Source organism: Triticum urartu, chromosome 4A (genome assembly GCF_056163025.1).
Source record: "Triticum urartu cultivar PI428250 chromosome 4A, HENAU_Tu73, whole genome shotgun sequence".
In the NCBI taxonomy this organism is placed as follows: Eukaryota; Viridiplantae; Streptophyta; class Magnoliopsida; order Poales; family Poaceae; genus Triticum; species Triticum urartu.
In genome coordinates this window covers 319,675,743-319,697,528 of record NC_141876.1, presented here as the reverse complement: position 1 = coordinate 319,697,528, position 21,786 = coordinate 319,675,743, and positions in this window count along the sequence as shown.

Sequence of the window (21,786 nt, the reverse complement as noted above, 5' to 3'; positions counted from 1 at the left end):
TTGAGAGATACAGCGCCCCTGGAAGCAATTCAGTTGGAGAGTGATCCGACCCACAAGGAGAAACCCGTCAAGATTCCTGAGTTTGCCAGCCGAGTTACCCTTAACAAGGTTATCAAGTTTTGCAAAGTTTAGTTGAGCCACCATACCGAGGATGAAGCCACCTGGGAATGACAAGAAGACTTATGGAAAGACCACCCACACCTATTTTCTAGTCAACACAAATCTCGAGGGCGAGATTCATCTCAAGGGGGGTAGGTTTGTAACATCCCAAAATTTTAATTTGGATGTTATACATAGGTCATCAAATGCATACCATATTTTATTTGCATTTTGGTTGTGATCCTAGAAATCTTAAGCAACTCAAGGACCCAAGGATCATGAGTTTTCATATTTGAATTTTCTTAAATTTGAAAAGAGGATCAATTTGGTTTTAATATTTCTCTCTCCCAAAATTTCCAATATTTAAAATAAAAGAGAGAAGATAATACGACTTCTTAAAAAAGAGAGCAATACTGGAGGAAAGTTTTAAAATCAAATAAATATTTTATTTGGGATTTTATTGCTATTTTATTTGAATTAGAGAAATATGCATTTTTCAAAATTGCATTATTAGACCAGAAAAATGTTCACGAACGAGTTCGTTCGTTTTTCTCCGATAACGAAAGTTCGTCTGTTAGTCTTTTATTTTTATTTTATTCTCCGGCTAGGGACCTATACGCGATTATTTTTATCGCAGATTAGCCCCTGATCTTCAAACGCTCGCAACTTTTTAACCATTTGTCCAAATCTAGTGAAACCAATGCCAAAATCTTCGTCTCGAACCTCTCTGTCCAATTAATCAACTTGAAAATGTTTTTGACAAATTAAAATTTGGTTGCAAGAAGATTTGAATTTGAACTTCTTTTGACCGCAGTTTGAGTTTTGTAGCTCCGATTCGATTGATTCTTTTTGCAAATCGAAGCTCTTCTCTTGGACTTTCGATGTGGATCTTTTCTCTTGAGTTTTACCATTGCACCTATTGCTTGAGTGCCTATGTATGTTATTGTTTGTTTGCGATAGAGTTTCCGGAGTGCGAAGCGTGCTACTACGAGTCACTAGGGTTTTCAGATCGTCAGCAAGGGAAGTAACACTTTGATCATACTTTTCATATCCAGTTTTTATGCATTAGTTTTAAATCCTCAGATGTTGCATGTATAGGATCTATTTAACTTGTGGGTATTTGGGAAGTAGTGATGAGGTAGTACCTATTGCCTTTATTTTCAAACCCTGGGAGTTACTTGTACGTTATGCTTATATTGCTATGCTATATGATCGTAGACGTGGTTTGGTTTGAGTGATCCATGACAGATGTGAGAGTTTTAATTAATGGTTAAACATGAGGTGGCTACTTTAATACACATCTGGGTGGATTGGTTGAGGCACCCTGGAACACCCATTGGTTGTCTAGGCAACTGAACAATCTAGTGTTGTCCTGGGATATCCCAGAGTACCCGTGTGATCATCCTACGGTTTGCCACCCAGTCTCAAAGGGATCATAAGATTATTCATGCTGGAAACTTCCGTGTGCAGCCACAAGCCATTATGGGTTCTGATTAGTTGACTAAGTTGTGTGACCTCTTTCAGTGCTAGGCTAGTAGATGTAGGGGATGTAGGTGGTACTGTCTACCCAGAGTAAAGAGTTAATGCTTCTGAAGGACTGTTTCTCGGTCATCTGTTTCTCAAACACCATGTAGTGTGAGAAATTCAACGGAGGAGATCGAGTCTTGTGGGGAAAAGTGCGCAAACCTCTACAGATTGTATAAACTAATAATGGTTAGCCGTGCCCCCGGTTATGCTCATCTTGAGTGTGTGGTACTTGAATTATTGATTTGATCTCATCACTCTATTAATTAATATATTGGCTTGATGATTATTTTAATTTGGGATTGAGTTGGAGGAACCTTCTCAATATCTTCAACAAACTTTGTAGTTAAATAAAATTTATTCCTTTGTTGTAGGAAAAAATTAGCTTTCTGCAAAAATAACCATAGAGCCTCCACCCGCCAAATATGCATATAGTTATAGCTACTACATGTTCATTGCTCTACAGTGTTATTTTGCCAGCATATTCCATGTGCTGACACATTTTGGGCTGCAATGTATTATGTTGCTGACTTTTTAGACGAAGAGTAAGGTGCGCTAGGTCGTTGTCTTGCACTCACCTATGCCGTTGGAGTTGATGGACTCACTTTACCTTCGAACCCTTCCGTTGTTATCTTCATTAGATGTCCTTAAGCCATATTATTATAATAAGTACTCTCTTTTGAGATATTCGATGTAATAAGTGTATGATTGAAACTTTGTTATAAATCCTTCAAGTATTGTGTGTGTCAGCATTACCGATCCAGGGATGACACTTATGCACGGAGATTTGACCATTTGAGGTGGGATCGCTACATCAATATTTATGTCTCGACCATTTTGAGACTCCTCGTCATGTCTGTGATCATATCCGGGACTCGGAACTACCACCGGTACATCAAAACACATTAACTCATAATACCGATCGTCACTGAACATTAAGCGTGCGGACCCTACGGGTTTGAGAACTATGTAGACATGACCGATACTCATCTCCGGTCAATATCCAATAGCGGAACCTGGATGCTCATATTGGTTCCTACATATTCTACGAAGATCTTTATCGGTCAAACAGCATAACAACATACGTTGTTCCCTTTGTCATCAGTATGTTACTTGCCTGAGATTCGATCATTGGTATCACAATACCTAGTTCAATCTCGTTACCGGTAAGTCTCTTTACTTGTTCGGTAATGCAACATCCCTTAACTAACTCATTAGTCACATTGCTTGCAAGTCTTATAGTGATGTGCATTACCGAGAGGGCCCAGAGATACCTCTCCGATACACGGATTGACAAATCCTAATCTCGATGTATGCCAACTCAACAAACACCACCGGAGACACCTGTAGAGCATCTTTATAGTCACCCAGTTACGTTGTGACATTTGATAGCACACTAAGTGTTCCTTCGGTATTCAGGAGTTGCACAATCTCATAGTCATAGGAACATGTATAAGTTATGGAGAAAGCAATAGCAGTAAACTAAGCGATCAAAGTGCTAAGCTACGGATGGGTCAAGTCAATCACATCATTCTCTAATGATGTGATCCTATTCATCAAATGACAACTCTTTGTCCATGGCTAGGAAACTTAACCATCTTTGATTAACGAGCTAGTCAAGTAGAGGCATACTAGTGACACTTTGTTTGTCTATGTATTAACACATGTGCTAAATTTCTGGTTAATACAATTCTAGCATGAATAATAAACATTTATCATGATATAAGGAAATATAAATAACAACATTATTATTGCCTCTAGGGCATATTTCCTTCTGTCTCCCACTTGCACTAGAGTCAATAATCTAGATTACATTGTAATGATTCTAACACCCATGGAGTCTTGGTGCTGATCATGTTTTTCTCATGAGAGAGGCTTAGTCAACGGATCTGCAACATTCAGATCCGTATCTATCTTGAAAATCTCTATGTCTCCCTCCTTGACTTGATCGCGAATGGAATTGAAGCATCTCTTCATGTGATTGGTTCTTTTGTGAAACTGGATTCCTTTGCCAACGCAAATGCACCAGTATTGTCACAAAATATATTCATTGGACCCGATGCACTAGGTATGAAACCTAGACCGGATATGAACTCCTTCATCCAGAATCCTTCATTTGTTGTTTCCGAAGTAGCTATGTACTCCACTTCACACGTAGATCCCGCCATGATGCTTTGCTTGGAACTGCACCAACTGACAACTCCACCATTCAATAAAAATACTTATCCGGCTTGTGACTTAGAGTCATCTGGATTAGTGTCAAAGGTTGCATCGACGTAACCGTTTACGACAAGCTCTTTTTCACCTCTATAAACGAGAAACATATCCTTAGTCTTTTTCAGGTATTTCAGGATGTTCTTGACCGCCGTCCAGTGATCCACTCCTGGATTACTTTGTTACCTCCCTGCTAAACTAATAGCAAGGCACACATCAGGTCTGGTACACACCAGTCCATAAATGGATCGCTAGAGCTTGCACACTTTGTTAGCACCTTTTGGATCAACAAAACCTTCTGGTTGCATCATATACAACTCTTATTTAAGATATCCATAAAGGAATGCAGTTTTGACATCCATTTGCCAAATTTCATAATCATAAAATGTGGCAATTGCTAACATGATTCAGACGGACTTAAGCATCGCTACGGGTGAGAAGGTCTCATCGTAGTCAACTCCTTGAACTTGTCAAAAACCTTTTGCAACTAGTCAAGCTTTGTAGACAGTAACATTACCGTCAGCGTCAGTCTTCTTATTTAGGATCCATTTATTCTCTATGGCTTGCCGATCATTGGGCAAGTCAACCAAAGTCCACACATTGTTCTCATACATGGATCCCGTCTCAGATTTCATGTCCTCAAGCCATTTTGCGAAATCTGGGCTTATCATCGCTTCCTCATAGTTCGTAGGTTTGTCATGGTTAAGTAACATGACCTCCAGAACAGGATTACCGTACCACTCTGGTGCAGATCTTACTCTGGTAGACCTACGAGGTTTGGTAGTAACTTCATCAGAAGTTTCATGATCAACATCATTAGCTTCCTCACTTACTGGTGTAGGAATCACCAGAACTGATTCTATGATGAACTACTTTACAATAAGGGAGGAGGTACAGTTACCTCATCAAGTTCTACTTTCCTCCCACTCACTTCTTTCGAGAGAAACTCCTCTAAAAAGCATCCATTCTTAGAAATGAATATCTTGCCTTCGGATCTATGATAGAAGGTGTACCCAACAGTATCATTTGGGTATCCTATGAAGACACATTTCTCCAATTTGGGTTCGAGCATATCAGGTTGAAGCTTTTTCACATAGGCATCGCAATCCCAAACTTTAAGAAACGACAACTTTGGTTTCTTGCCAAACCACAGTTCATAAGGTGTCGTCTCAATGGATTTCGGTGGTGCCCTATTTAACGTGAATGTAGCCGTCTCTAAAGCATAACCCCAAAATGATAGCGGTAAATTAGTAAGAGACATCATAGATTGCACCATATCTAATAAAGTGCGGTTACGACATTCAGACACACCATTACGCTGTGGTGTTCTAGGTGGCATGAGTTAAGAAACTATTCTGCATTGTTTAAAATGAAGACCAAACTCGTAACTCAAATATTCTCCTCCATGATCAGATCGTAGAAACTTAATTTTCTTGTTACGATGATTTTCCACTTCACTCTGGAATTCTTCGAAGTTTTCAAATGTTTCAGACTTACGTCTCATCAAGTAGATATATCCATATCCACTCAAATCATCTGTGAAGGTAAGAAAATAATGATACCCGCCGTGAGCATCAACACTCATCGGACCGCATACATTAGTATGTATTATTTCCAACAAATCTATTGCTCGCTCCATTGTTCCGGAGAACGGAGTCTTAGTCATCTTGCCCATGAGGCATGGTTCACAAGCATCAAGTGATTCCAAAAGTCCGTCAGCATGTAGTTTTTTATGCGCTTCACACCAATATGACCTAAACGGCAGTGCCACAAATAAGTTGCACTATCATTATTAAACTTATATCTTTTGGCTTCAATACTATAAACATGTGTATTAGTACTATCATGATTTAGTAAAAATAGACCACTCATCAAGGGTGCATGAGCATAAAAGATATTACTCATATAAATAGAACAACCATTAATCTCTGGTTTAAATGAATAACCGTCTCACATTAAACAAGATCCAGATATAATGTTCATGCTCAACGCTGGCACCAAATAACAACTATTTAGGTCTAAAACTAATCCCGAAGGTAGATGTAGAGGTAGCATTCCGACAACGATCACATCGAGTTTGGAACCATTTCCCACGCGCATCGTCACCTCATCCTTAGCCAATCTTCGCTTAATCCATAGCCCCTGTTTCGAGTTCCAAATATTAGCAACAGAACCAGTATCAAATACACAGGCGCTACTGCAAGCATTAGTAAGGTACACATAAATAACATGTATAGCAAATATACCTTTCACTTTGCCATCCTTTTTCTCTACCAAATACTTGGGGCAGTTCCGCTTCAAGTGACTAGTCCCTTTGCAGTAGAATCACTCAGTCTCAGGCTTAGGTCCAGACTTGGGCTTCTTCACTTGAGCAGCAACTTGCTTTCCGTTCTTCTTGAAGTTCCCCTTCTTCCCTTTACCCCTTTTCTTGAAACCGGTGGTCTTGTTGACCATTAACAATTGATGCTCCTTCTTGATTTCTACCTCCGCAGCCTTTAGCATTGCGAAGAGCTCGGGAATTATCTTATCCATCCCTTGCATATTATAGTTCGTCACGAAGCTCTTGTAGCTTGGTGGGAGTGATTTAAGAACTCTGTCAATGACACTATCATCAGGAAGATTAACTCCCAGCTGAGTCAAGTGGTTGTGGTACCCAGACATTCTAAGTATATGTTCCCTTGCAAAACTATTCTCCTCCATTTTTCTTCTATAGAACTTATTGGAGACTTCATATCTCTCAATCCGGGCATTTGCTTGAAATATTAACTTCAACTCCTGGAACATCTTATATACTCCATGACGTTCAAAACATCGTTGAAGTCCCGGTTCTAAGCCGTAAAGCATGGCACACTGAACTATCAAGTAGTCACCAGCTTTGCTATGCCAGACATTCATAACATATGGTGTTTCTCCTGCAGCAGGTTTGTCACCTAGAGATGCTTCCAGGATGTAATTCTTTTGTGCAGCAATGAGGATAATCCTCAAGTTACGAACCCAGTCCGTGTAATTGCTACCATCATCTTTCAACTTAGCTTTCTCTAGGAACGCGTTAAAATTCAACGGAACAACAACGCGGGCCATCTATCTACAACAACATAGACATGCAAAATACTATCAGGTACTAAGTTCATGATAAATTAAAGTTCAATTAATCATATTACTTAAGAACTCCCACTTAGATAGACATCCCTCTAATCATCTAAGTGATCACGTGATCCATATCAACTAAACCATGTCCTATCATCACGTGAGATGGAGTAGTTTTTAATGGTGAACATCACTATGTTGATCATATCTACTATATGATTCATGCTCGACCTTTCGGTCTCAGTTTTCTGAGGCCATATCTGCATATGCTAGGCTCATCAAGTTTAACCCGAGTATTTTGCGTGTGCAAAACTGGCTTGCACCCGTTGTATGTGATCGTAGAGCTTATCACACCCGATCATCACGTGGTGTCTCGGCACGACGAATTGTAGCAATGGTGCCTACTCAGGGAGAACACTTATACCTTGAAATTTAGTGAGAGATCATTTTATAATGCTACTGCCGAACTAAGCAAAATAAGATGCATAAAGGAGAAACATCACATCCAATCAATATAAGTGATATGATATGGCCATCATCATCTTGTGCCTTTGATCTCCATCTTCAAAGCACCGTCATGGTCACCATCGTCACCGGCTTGACACCTTGATCTCCAACGAAGCATCATTGTCGTCTCGCCAACTATTGCTTCTACGACTATCGCTACCGCTTAGTGATAAAGTAAAGCAATTACATGGCGATTGCATTTCATACAATAAAGCGACAACCATATGGCTCCTGCCAGTTGCCAATAACTTGTAACAAAACATGATCATCTCGTACAATAAAATTTAGCATCATGTCTTGACCATATCACATCACAACATGCGCTGCAAAAACAAGTTAGACGTCCTCTACTTTGTTGTTGCAAGTTTTACGTGGCTACTATGGGCTGAGCAAGAACCGTTCTAACCTACGCATCAAAAACCACAATGCAGTATAGTGATTGCCTTTTGATCATCAGAAAGAACCCTGTAGCCACCAGTGTGCGAAGCACGTCGGTAGAACCAGTCTCGTGTAAGCGTACGTGTAATGTCAGTTTGAGCCGCTTCATCCAACAATACCGCTGAATCAAGAATAAACTAGTGACGGCAAGCAATATGTATATACCCACGCCCACAACTCCTTTGTGTTCTACTCGTGCATATAACATATACGCATAGACCTGGCTCGGATGCCACTGTTGGGGAACACAGTAATTTAAAAAAAATCTTACGCCCACTCAAGATCCATCTAGGTGATGCATAACAATGAGAGGGGAGAGTGTTTTCCATGTACCCTCGTAGACCGTAAACGGAAGCGTTATGACAATGCGGTTGATGTAGTCGTACGTCTTCACGATCCGACCTATCCTAGCACCGAAGGTACGGCACCTCCGCAATCTGCACACGTTCAGCTCGGCGACGTCCTACGAACTCTAGATCCAGCTGAGTGTCGAGGGAGAGATTCGTCAACACGATGGCGTGATGACAGTTATGATGAAGTTACGGACGCAGGCTTCGCCTAAGCACTACAACGATATAACCGAGGTGGAAATCTGTGGAAGGGGGTGTCGGTGTCAAAACCGGTGGATCTCGGGTAGGGGGTCCCGAACTGTGCGCCTAAGGCTGATGGTAATAGGAGGCAGGGGACACAATGTTTACCCAGGTTCAGGCACTCACGATGGAGGTAATACCCTACTTCCTGCTTGATTGATCTTGATGATGTGAGTATTAGAGTTGATCTACCACGAGATCGTAGAGGCTAAACCCTAGAAGCTAGCCTATGATTATGATTGTTGTTGTCCTACGGACTAAACCCTCCGGTTTATATAGACACCGGAGGGGGCTAGGGTTACACAGAGTCGGTTACAAGGGAGGAGATCTACATATCTGAATTTCCAAGCTTGCCTTCCACGAAAATGAGAGTCCCTCCTGGACATGGGATGAAGTATTCAATCTTGTATTTTCATAGTCCAACAGTCCGGCCAATGTATAAAGTCTGGCTGTCTAAGGACCCCCTAATCCAGGACTCCCTCAGTAGCCCCTGAACCAGGCTTCAATGACGACGAGTCCGGCATGCAGATTGTCTTCGGCATTGCAAGGTGGGTTCCTCCTCCGAATACTCCATAGAAAATTTTGAACACAAGGATCGTGTCCGGCTCTGCAAAACAAATTCCACATGCCACCGTAGAGAGTACAATATTCCACAAATCCAATCCGCTGACAACTTCTCCTAACATGACACCATGCCACGATCCGGTCTTTATTCAAATCGTTCTCCCTAACCAGGTACTGCGCATGTCGCGAGGCGGCTTTATGGGCATGTTGTACCGAAGCAGAGATCGTGTCCCCCTATCTTGGGATTCTCATCAATACGGGTATGGGTAATCCAACCGCGTCTTTAGCGCGACGCTTGGGGAATAAGCGAGTTTACCAGGCAAGTGGGGAGGCGCTGGATCCCTGCCGCCTTTATAAGGAGATAAGGACTCCCCTTTTTAACCCACACCTTCTCCTTCTGCTTATCCATTCCCCTCTGCTCGAGCCCCAGCGCCCAAGTGTTCGTCCTCTCCGACCACCAAAGGTCCTCCGAAAATGTCTGGATCCGGAGCAGGAGGCAAAAGGATGGCCTCCACCGTCTGGGAGAAGGATATCAAAAAGCTTCGGGAGGCCGGGTACCTGGCCCAGAAAATCAACCACCGTCTCCCGACGGCAGGACAGATCGTCCCTACTCCAGAACCCCATGAGAGGGTTGTTTTCCTCGCTCATTTTGTCCGCGGGCTGGGGTTTCCCCTCCACCCATTCGTTCGCGGCATCATGTATGAGTATGGGATCGATTATCATAATCTATCCCCCAATTCCTTCCTCAACATCTCGACGTTCATCGTCGTGTGCGAGGCCTTCCTCTGCATCTCGCCACACTTCGGCTTATGGCTGAAGATCTTTAATGTGAAGCCCAAGGTAGTGGGCAGTGAGCATGCCGAGTGCGGAGGCACTATGGTGAGCAAGATGCCCAACGTCACATGGCCGACAGGTACTTTCAATGATTCCGTCAAAGAGTGGCAGCAGCAGTGGTTTTACATCACTGAGCTGCGCGACACAAAATGGGCCGCTGCTCCTGAATTCCGATCCAGAGCCCCCCTGCAGCTTACGTCCTGGCCCAAGAAGGGCCTGGATAGGTCTTCTTCCGACGAGCTGTCGGCACTTCAGATGTGCGTCAAGAATATGGAAGACAAGGATATCAAACTTGTCAATGTAGTCCACGTGATGTTTGCTCGCCGGATCCTTCCTTGTCGCACCAGGCTTGCAATTTATGGGAATTCGACCTGGCCAAGCACCAGACCCTGCGAGAGCTTTTTGGCTCCTCACACAAAGATATCTGGAACGTGCTTTTTAAGTCCGGAAAATTGTGGCCAGACTCAACCGAGGACCGCGGGTACCACCTGTCCAGCCCCGCAAGTTCGGTAAGCCATTATAAGTTTTATTCGCATAACCCAAGGGAAATGCTTAATGTGTTTTTCACAACTCTCCTAGGGCTGGACGAAGAAGGCGGGGCGGATCTACTGTTCGGCCCTGCTACCTGCAGAATTGGCCAGCCCGCTTCTAACGAAGATGCTGGTCCCGGCGCCCTACAAGGCGCCGAAGAAGAAGGCCGAGAGGGAGGCCTAGAAGACCAGGGGCGGCCTCCATTGTCGTGGTGCCTCGGATACGATATCCGAAGATTCCAATGCCCGTTCTTCCACCGAAGAGGACGATGAGGAGGAGGAAGACAAATCTCCAGCGGGGGGAAGAAAGAAAAGGGCAGCCTCCGCATCATTGGAGGCCGAGTCACCTAAGAAGGGAAAAACTCTTCTTCCAGAGGACTCAACCACCGCTGATAGCAGCCCGGAGTGGGATCCCAGGGCTCAGCCCCTGATGATCTCGTGAGTATATAAAATCTGAAAACGTTTATGCGTCTAGACATATCATGGCACAATATTTTGATCTGTGCCACACTATTTGTAGTGCGGCGAGGTCCCGCGTGGAGCAATCTTCGTCGGAGGATTTGCTAGGCTCGGACACTTTGGAGAGCGGGACACCCCTGAAGGCCCCTTCCCCCAAACATGTGAATGACACCGAGGCTTTGTCCCAGGAGGACCCAGGCCAAGGAGGGGGGGAAATATTGCCAAGGTGGCGCCAGGAGGTTAAACTTTAGGGGCCGGACACACGGGAGAAACGGCTCCCATGGGCGTCGTCGGCGGGAGCCATCTTGAATTCGGCCCCCAGCCGGATGCAATTCCGGAGACCAATATGGTTCCAAAGTCAGGCAGTCGGTCTCCGTCGGCTAGAGGGGGTGTGCCTGTTCCACCGGCAACCTCTGTCCAACCAGAGGTGCTGGATACTTTATTGGCGACGCTGAAAAGCGCCTCCGTCGTCGATGAACACCGTGCCCTTGTGGGTGCGGTGATTGAGAAGATTCAATCTGCGGAGAGTGGGCTGAATGAAGCCTGTATTAGCCTTATAAGAGGCTTTGAGGTATGTTTTATGAAGTTTCGAAGAGTGTCACAGTATAGATAGTAGCCCTTGATACACTGTTCGGTGAGAGAAAGAACTGGACAGAGGATTAAATCTATGTTCGCAGGAGACTCACTTGATGACATTTACCTCTTTTTTTGGTATAAACAGGTGTCTGTAGTGATTGCCTCCTCTCGTACTGTGGAGGTCTCTGAACTTAATCGAAGTCTGGAGCGGGCCACAGAAGAATTGGGCCAGTTGAATAGGCAATTGGAGAATAAACAAGGTATGCACAAACCTTGCTTACGTTCAGTGGGAATGAATTTTAAAATATGTTTTGTGATTTGCGCCAGGCCGATGAACGAAGTCGAGGCTCTGAAGAAGGCTGTTGCTGAGGCCGAGGGAAAGGCAACCACAGAGCGGGCTCTTTGTGAGAAGCAGGAGGCCATGGTTATTGAAGCTGAGCAAGAGCTTCAAGAGGTCATGAGAAGATGCGAGGCCTTGGAGCAGAGTCTAACGGAGAAAGAATCTGAGCTTACTAAGGCTCATCAGGCCGCATGCGATGCCCAGGGGGAAACCCAGGGTGCCCTGGAGGAGGTCCAAGAGGCCAGGAATATCGCGGCGGGTAAGGCTTGTTCCACGTAAGGCAAGTATTTGGGCAGAAAATCATGTTTCTAATCTTGAGTTCGGATTTCTCCAGGGATGTTTGTGGAGCTGCCATGCAGCATATCTTATGCCGCACAATTCTACCGAGCCGAAGAAAGGAACACTGCGGATAAGCTCTTCTGGTCACAATATCTAGCACCAAATTATCTGGTGCCTTTTGCCGACCAACTAAAACAGCTGATCGAACTGCAGAAGGCGGATGAGCTAGCCATGAAGGATTTGATTATCTGGCTATGGCCCGCTGAGCCCACTCCAGGCAGCTACTTTGGGCTCGTGTAACGGCTTGCGAGTGCCTGCCCTCGACTGGACGTCATCAAGCGGTTGGTCTGTATAGATGGTGCGTGAATGGCCTTCGCCCGCACAAAGGTGCACTTGGGGAAGATGGATGCTAAAAAGCTGGTGACCGAGGGACCGCCGGAGGGAAATGAGCACCGCAAGCCTGAGTTATATTATGAAAGTGTCCTGAAGGGATCCTGCCTTGTGGCGGAGCAATGCACCAAGGACATTATATTTCCATGAATACAATCATGTTGTCCTTTATAATGTTGAACAAGGTCATTTCTATTATTTATTGCCTGCTATATAAAAGTTTATCCTCCTGCGCGGCCGTTTTATATATTAATCCTGAGAGTTGGCCAGTCGTCGGCTTCTGCCCCCACGTAGGAAGTACGGGGGTGTTCGGGATAAACCTGATCACTCTTTATCCCAGTTTTGGGTCCTTCGAAGGAGGTGTTCAGCACAACGAACCAGGCAATCGGACTATGGGGCTTTATCACTCTCACTTAGCCATAGGAGCTTTATAAAAGGAAGGTAGGTGCAGCCCCTGGTGTTCGAAAGACCACACGAGGGGCTCTATAAGCACATGATCGGAAGAAAAGCCGATCCATCGCACGCTGCATTGGTTATGGCATTATGCGGGAGGAATACTTAAAGATTTTACAACCTCTCGAACAGCTTACCAGCTCTCACCATATCATGACAGTCAGTTTTCGGCTTTCTCTAGTGAGGTGCTCGTCCGGAAGAACCGGGACACAATCACAGTAGTCCTCCTTGTGCCGCCTTAGCCGATATAGCGGAATGTAAGGCAGCAAAACATGGGAGCCGGGCAAACCCAACATGTGACCTCAGACATGATTCAGAGCTGGTGCATATAATTCTATAAGTTAGGGTGCCGAACTTCCATGAAGTTGTTCGGTCTTTATTGCCGTATTATGGGTAAAACGAAGCACCTGGCATTTTTAAGGCATATCACGGTGTACGGGTGCCACTTGACAAAAGAATTTCACTAAGAGGTAACGGTAGATAAGCGTCATATAAATCCACATGTCGTATTTAAATAATATGTCGATGCGTATGAGTACATGTAAAGTAATAAAAAGCAAAAGTGGCTGCGGAACATACTGAGACCAGGCGGGAAGAAGCTGTGTGCGGATCCGGAGTGTAGTCGGATGGTCATCGAGGGGAATATCGAAGAGTTCCCTTGCGCGTTCGAGCTGTTTCCATGTCGCCGGTCCTTGCCTAGGCAAAAATGAACCTACATAGAAAATGCAAGATGTGTTTGTGTGCCGCAGATCAGTTGAGCTGTGGTATGTGGCCTGTCCTGGCTTTCCTGGAATATTTAATTGAGCTCTGGACGAGCCGGGATATCCTGCTATGAAGTAGTTTGGAGTCCTTTGGCGGTGTCTGGGAGCTTGACCATCGACTCGAGGTTCGAAAGGTGCCACTTGTTGCTTCTGCTGTTAAAGCAGCCGTATACTCTTTGGTACCGAGGGGGAGTTCGGCCTTGCCATTAACCGTGATGACGCCGCGCGGACCGGTCATCTTGAGCTTATGGTAGGCATAATGTGGCACCGCCTTGAATCGAGCGAATGCGGTTCGTCCGAGCAGTGCCTGATAATCACTGCGAAAGGGTACGATGTCGAATATTAACTCTACGTCGCGGTAATTGTCCGGTGATCCGAAGACTACCTCAATGGCGATGGAGCCTGTACAGCTGGCCTCCACACCTGGTATAATACCTCTAAAGGTGGCTTTAGTGGGCTTGATCACCGAATGATCGATGCCCATCTTGCGCATTGTGTCCTGGTAAAGCAGGTTTAGACTGTTGCCTCCATCCATAAGGACTCGTGTGAGGTGGAACCCATCAATTATTGGGTCGAGGACTAGTGCAGCTGAATTGCCCTGATTGGTATTAACCGGATGATCCGTGTGGTTGAAGGTGATTGGCCCTAGTTTATATTGTGGGACGACTGGTTCCGCTAAGTCGACGTCCCTAAGGGTGCGCATCTGGTCCGGGTTGGGAGTGTGCGTGGCGTTTACCACGTTCACCGTTTGGATTTGTGGGGGAAATTTCTTTTGCCCTCCTGTATTTGGTGATCTGGGCTCCTCGTCGCCACCATCGCTTTGAGACCCCTTATCTTTGTTTTCAGCACCTGACCTGCCGGCTTGTTTGAAGACCCATCATTCTCGGTTGGTGTTCCTGGTGTTCCTGGGGTGCCATGAATTTGGCATGGACGGTTGAGTATGCGGTCCAGACTGGACAGACCCGAATTGTCATTTTTGAATGGCCTTTTCCACTGACCGGACGTAGAGCCACTAAATCCGGCATTGACTGTCGTATGTTCGGCGTTTCCACCATTTTTGCGACGCTTGTGTTTGTTGCTCGGGGTTTGCCGTTGCTATCTTTGGCCTCTGATGTGCCAGGATTGCTTGCCGTGTTGTTGCTACGGGCCAACCAGCTATCCTCGCCTGCGCAAAAGCGGGTCATGAGTGTCGTGAGGGCTGTCATGGATTTTGGCTTCTCTTGGCTGAGATGTCGGGCGAGCCACTCGTCATGGATGTTATGTTTAAAGGCCGCTAGGGCTTCGGCATCTGGACAGTCGACAATTTGATTCTTTTTATTTAGAAACCGAGTCCAGAATTTCCTGGCTGACTCTCCGGGCTGTTGTGTTATGTGACCTAAATCATCAGCATCCGGTGGTCGCACATAAGTGCCCTGGAAGTTGTCTAGGAATGCGTCTGCCAGGTTCTCCCAACTTCCGATGGAGTTTGCCGGCAAGCTATTCAACCAATGCCGAGCCGACCCTTTGTGTTTTAGTGGGAGATACTTGATGGCGTGTGGATCATCCCCGCGGGCCATGTGAATGTGGAGGAAGAAATCCTCTATCCATACCGCGGGGTCTGTAGTACCATCATATGATTCAATGTTCATGGGTTTAAACCCTTCTGGGAATTCATGATCCATTACTACGTCAGTGAAGCATACGGGGTGTGCGGCGCCTCTGTGTCGTGCTATATCACGATGCAGTTCATACGAGTCTTATCTGCTATATTCAGCCCGGCCGGATTTATTTTTAGTATATCCGGTGTGACGGTCATCATCACACATTGGGGCGCGTCCCCATGATCCATAAATCGATCTTGTATGTCCTACTTTGTTTTCTAAAATGTCTCGCACGTCCTGCGTGTATCCCCGGGCCTTGGTATCTTTGTTTGACTGGCGACGGGGTGCGGGCTAGACTTCGGGCTGGTATGCCATTTTGTCTCGGCCGCGAGGTGGCCGGTCAACCGCATCATACGCTGGTAGTGTAGGCTTTAATGCTTCCTCCTCAAGTTGGGGTAGCAACCTGCGCTTTGGGTAACTTTTGGTTGGGGGCTCGAGTTCGTATTCGTCGGCTGCTGGGACCTTGGTCCATCTATCCACTAGCAGATCTTGATAAGCTTTAAGCTGCTGCTGCTTTTTCTTCAGGCTTTTTGCTGTAGTTATAAGTCGGTGCTTGAAGTGCTCCTGCTCGACGAGATCCTTAGGCACGATGAATTCTTCGTCGCCAAGGCTCACCTCGTCTTCGGAGATGGGCATGTAATTGTCATCCCCTGATTCTCCATCTATCGCCTATTCCGTAGGGCTCGCTTGCCCATCTTCCCGCCCGAAGCCTGGCTGGAGGGGATTGTCTTCGTCTTCGGCACTGTCTGCAACGTTATTGTCTCTTGTGCCATTATCACTGCTTTTGCTATGGCGGGGCTTAGAGCGGCATCGATGACGCCGGTGCTTAGATTGCTTCTCGAGGGGATTATCCTCTGTTGCCTTATTACCATCGCTTTCTTTGGGGGTGTCCACCATATATATATTGTATGATGGGGTGGCTGTCTAGCACCCTGTGGGTGGTGGTTCCTGTTCTTCTCTAGCATCGTCATCCATACCGTCGATGTCTTCGGAGTCGAAATCAAGCATGTTGGTGGAGTCGTCGACAGTGGCTATTAAGTGGGTGGTGGGTGGGGGATGAATTTCTTCGTAGTCCGCTTTCCACTCAAGCCGAACACAGTTCGTCCAAGGGTTTCCTGACAAGGAGAGAGACCTCAATGAATTTAGCACGTCGCCCAAGGGCGAGTGCTGAAACATATCCGCGAAGGTAAACTCTATGATCGGTGCCTAATCAGATTCGATAGGCACGGATGCGGGTGGTTCGGAGCCTGTGGCCGGGGATGAATTCGAGGGTCCGGCAACATAGGTCTCATAGGAGATGAAGTCAGTATTCGGCTCTGTAGCCGCTGAGTGTGCGGCCTCCGTGGTGGGGTCCATCCACGCATCCTCGGACGACAGGATCTGCTCCGGATTGAGGGCCGGAGTAGCCATAGGTGTGATCTCCCGAACACCGTCCGACGGCAGAGGTAAGTCATGCTCGTCGTGACCTAACATGGGCTCGAATCCGTCGAAGATCAAGTCTCCGCGGATGTCGGTAGTATAGTTCAAGCTTCCAAACCTGACCTGACGGCCACGGGCGTAGCTCTCGATCTGCTCCAGATGGCCAAGCGAGTCGGCCCGCAGTACGAAGCCGCCGAATACGAAGATATGTCCGGGGAGAAAAACCACACCCTGGATCGCATCGTTGCCGATGATCGAAGGATCCATCAAGCCTTTATCGTGACGGCATAGTGGAACTCTCAATGAAAGCACCAATGTCGATGTCAAAACCGGAGGATCTCGGGTAGGGGGTCCCGAATTGTGCGCATAAGGCTGATGGTAACAGGACGCGGGGGACACAATGCTTACCCAGGTTCGGGCCCTCACGATGGAGGTAATCCTACTTCCTGCTTGATTGATCTTGATGATGTGAGTATTACAAGTGTTGATCTACCACGAGATCATAGAGGCTAAATCCTAGACGCTAGCCTATGATTATGATTGTTGTTATCCTACGGACTAAACCCTCTGGTTTATATAGACACCGAAGGGGGCTAGGGTTACACAGAGTCGGTTACAAGGGAGGAGATCTACATATCTGAATTGCCAAGCTTGCCTTCCACGCAAAGGAGAGTCCCTCCCGGACACGGGACGAAGTCTTCAATCTTGTATTTTCATAGTCCAACAGTCCGGCCAAAGTATATAGTCCGGGTGTTCGAGGACCCCCTAATCCAGGACTCCCTCAGGGGGCACCGCACACGGCTAAACAATCAACTTGTGTGTCTATGTGGTGCCCCACTCCCTCATATATAAAGGAGTGGAGGAGGGGGAGGGCCGGCCCTCTATGGGGCGCCCTAAGGGGGGAGTCCTACTCTCGGTGGGGGTAGGATTCCCCCTTTCCCTTGTTAGAGTAGGAGAGAAGGAAGGGGGAGAGAGGGAGAAGGAAAGGGGGCCGGCTGTGACACCCATGATACGGCTATATCTCCCACGCGTCGAGGCACGACTTAGAGGCATAACCGCATGGTGGTTTTGTCGCAAGAGGGGTAATCTTCACACAATCCCATGTAATGAATGAGAAAGAAATAAAGACAGTTGGCTTACACTCGCTGTCGGTGTCAAAACCAGCGGATCTCGGGTAGGGGGTCCCGAACTGTGTGTCTAGGATCGATGGTAACAGGAGACAGGGTTCACGATGTTTACCCAGGTTCAGGCCCTCTCTATGGAGGTAATACCCTATGTCCTGCTAGATTGATATTGATGAATACGAGTATTACAAGAGTTGATCTCCCACGAGATCGTAATGGCTAAACCCTAGAAGTCTAGCTTGTGTGATTGTCATAATAATCTATTGATTAGCCTGGCCTTGGCTTATATAATGCACCAAAGGCCTAGGATAACATAAGTCCTAGCCGAATACGTTGGTGGAGAGGAGTCCTTGTCTTGATCACCAAGTCTTGTGGAATACTCCTTGTATGCGGCATGGGCTGCCCGAAGTGGCCCATGAGTGAACCGCCATGGGGGTCCTCGGCCCAATCTACCTGGTGGGGAGACGATGTGGTGAGTACCCCCTAGTCCAGGGCACCGTCAGTAGCCACCTGAACCGGTCTTCAAGTTGGGGACGCTCCTCGATTCTTCCGAACTGTTCTTCATCTTTGGCCATCGGTCTTGAAAACTGGTTCAACAAATCTTCTCATCTTCTATCTCGAGGATCGCCAAAGTGAATCCGAAGAGTTTACAAGTCGGGTATCTGAGGAGCCCTTGAAGTCTTCGGCCTTTATCAATGGTTTGTTATTTTTGTGCCACACCTTAGGTTTGAAGTTGTTCCCAGGCGTCAGTGTCCTCTTGTATCCGAGCTCCAATGCTGGACTGCATTCGAGTTATCTTTCGCAGCCGAGCACCAACGCCAGACCGCTTTCGAGCTCCAACACCGGAATGTATTCGAGCTCCAACGTCGGACAGTATCCGAAGAGTATTGTTACAACCGAGCTCCAACGCCGAACTGTATCCGAGCTCCAACGCTGGACTATGTCCAAGCTCCAACACCGTACTATATCCGAGGTGTCATAGATCACCTTGGTTGCAAAAAGTTGACCGAACCACCACGCGACCGTCGTTAATGCGGCCGTTTGATAGACCTGTGTACAGATGATGGAACAAGCAGAGTAATAATTCCTTGGAAAAGATAAACCCAAACAAACAAAAATTGCTAGGAATAATAGCACCTGGTTTATTTGTTGTGAAGTCTGAAGAAAGGTTACTCCCAAAATTGAGACTCTATCTGCACACCCATTGCCTGATGGGTGATGAAGCGACGGCATGGCGATGCTGGAAAAGATTGTCTCACCGAGGCAAAGCCCCCGGTCCAGCTAACGTAACGAAGCTAGTCGGGTGGTGAGCCGAAGTCTCCGGAGTAGGTTGACGAAGAAATAGCGGAGCCCCTGGTCTAGCCGAGGTGTTGAAGTAGGTCGGCGTGATGGACATCGGCCTGAAGAAGCAACAGTGCAGCCATGCCGATGCAGGTCGTAGCTCGTGACATGGTCAATGCTGGCTTGATGAAGTGGCCGTCCGACGATACTGGTGTGCCCGCTTAGTGTAGTCCGTGGGGCGGCGATGTTGGTGATGATTTATCCATCATGATGCCGAACTCTTGTTCGGCTCGTAGAGATGATGATCTAAAGAAGTTGAGCTCGGCTCAACAAAGCGACGACGTGACTAGGGCAGGTCGGCAGCCATAGAGCAACATTGTCGGGCTGGTTTGACACCGGCGCGATGGTGAAGATCATATTGGAAAAGACTTTAAATTTAGTGGGATGTGTTTGGGAACAAAACACAATACCCCATACAAAATTTCCTTCAAAATGGATGTCCGAAATCCCGTTCATAAAAAAGATGAATTCGGGTCGGATTCGTTCTCGCGCAGAAAACAGATCTGAAAAGTGATGCACTAATCGGAAGGTTCCCGGAGTTTGGACGGTCGGATCGAGCTGAAATTTTGAGTGGTGGTAGATATGGGAATTCCGCAGCAGATGAACGGATGGATCTTCCAAAGGACCTCCGAGCTGGGCTCTGAAGATCATGTCGTAAACTCCTCAAGATTCCTGTTAGATTTGATACGGCTCCGGTATAACGTAGATTGCCGGAGATTCCTTCATCGGAACTCGAAGAAATTTTCCAGGGTTGTTGTAGACTCAATTCTGCGCAATACCATCGAAGCAATCGTTAAAACGACACTTGATGTGGCGGTGGCGGCGGATACAAGTTCGATGTCCAGAAAAACAGCACGGTCGCCGGAGGGCAATGTTGACGTTGAGCCCCCGAACTCCATGGATGATTCCTCCATGATCTTGATAGAGATCGGAGTTGATGTTGATGAAGGCCCTCATCCGAACATGACGATCGGAGGTAGGGCGCAGTCCTCGGTCAAGCCAAGGTGACCATTCGAGCCAGCGATGAAGATGCCGATGTCGCAGTTGATCTGCAGTCGAGCCATTGATCCTTTGCCGATCACATAGTGGAACTCTCAATGAGAGCACCAATGTCGGTGTCAAAACTGGTGGATCTCGGGTAGGGGGTCCCGAACTATGCGTCTAGGATCGATGGTAACAGGAGACAGGGGACACGATGTTTACCCAGGTTCGGGCCCTCTCTATGGAGGTAATACCCTACGTCCGGCTTGATTGATATTGATAAATACAAGTATTACAAGAGTTGACCTACAACGAGATCGTAATGGCTAAACCCTAGAAGTCTTGCTTGTGTGATTATCATAATAATCTATCGACTAGCCTGGCCTTGGCTTATATAATGCACTAGAGGCCTAGGATAACAAGACTCCTAGCCGAATACGTTGGTGGAAAGGAGTCCTTGTCTTGATCACCAAGTCTTGTGGAATACTCCTTGTATGCAGCCTGGGCTGCCCGAAGTGTCCCATGAGTGAACTGCCATGGGGGTCCTCGGCCCGATCCACCTGGTTGGGAGACGATGTGGTGAGTAGCCCCTAGTCCATGACACCGTCACTCGCCATGTCACACAATACATAAATAACTCATACATCATCCAAAACCACTCATAGACCGACTATGGTCAAATCCGAATAAAAGGAAGATAAATCCCAAATGCTAGATCTCCGATAGTCCCAACTAGGCTCCACTACTGATCATCAGGAAACGACACATAGTAACGACCAAGGTCCTCGTCGAACTCCCACTTGAGTTCGGTAGCATCACCTACATTGGTATCTTCGGCACCTGCAACTATTTGGAAGTATCCGTGATTCACGAGGACTCAGCAATCTCACACCCGCGAGATCAAGACTACTTAAGCTTATGGGTAGGATAAGATAATGAGGTGGAGCTGCAGCAAGCGCTAAGCAAATATGGTGGCTAATATACACAAATAAGATTAAGATGAGAAGCTACGCAATGGTCGTGAAGCTAGAAGTGATCAAGAGGTGATCTTGAAACTACTTACGTTCAAGCATAACACAAGACCGTGTTCACTTCCCGGACTCCGCCGAAAAGAGACCATCATGGCTTGACACGCGGTTGATTCATTTTAATTTAGTTAAGATTCAAGTTTCTTCAACCAGATATTAACAAATTCCTATCTGCCACATAACCGTGGGCATGACTCTCGAAAATTTATACCCAGCAGGGTTGTCCCAACCTAGCCTAGCACAAGCTCTCATGGTCAAAGAAGGATATTCCTTCTCCCAGAAAGACCCGATCAGTCTCAGAATGCCGGTTACAAGACATTTCGACAATGGTAAAACAAGAACAGCAAGACAACCCGACTGTGCAGACAAATCCCTATAGGTGTTGCACATATCTCGTTCTTAGGGCACACCAGATGAGCAATCCGTACAACTAAAACCAGCCCTCAAGTTTCCCCGAGGTGGCGCTTCAAAGGGCTCTAGTTTGGACCAACACTAAGAGGAGCACTGGCCCGTGGGGGTTAAAATAAAGATGACCCTCGGGCTCGTGAAAACCCAAGGGAAAAGGCTTAGGTTGGCAAATGTTAAAACCAAGGTTGGGCCTTGCTAGA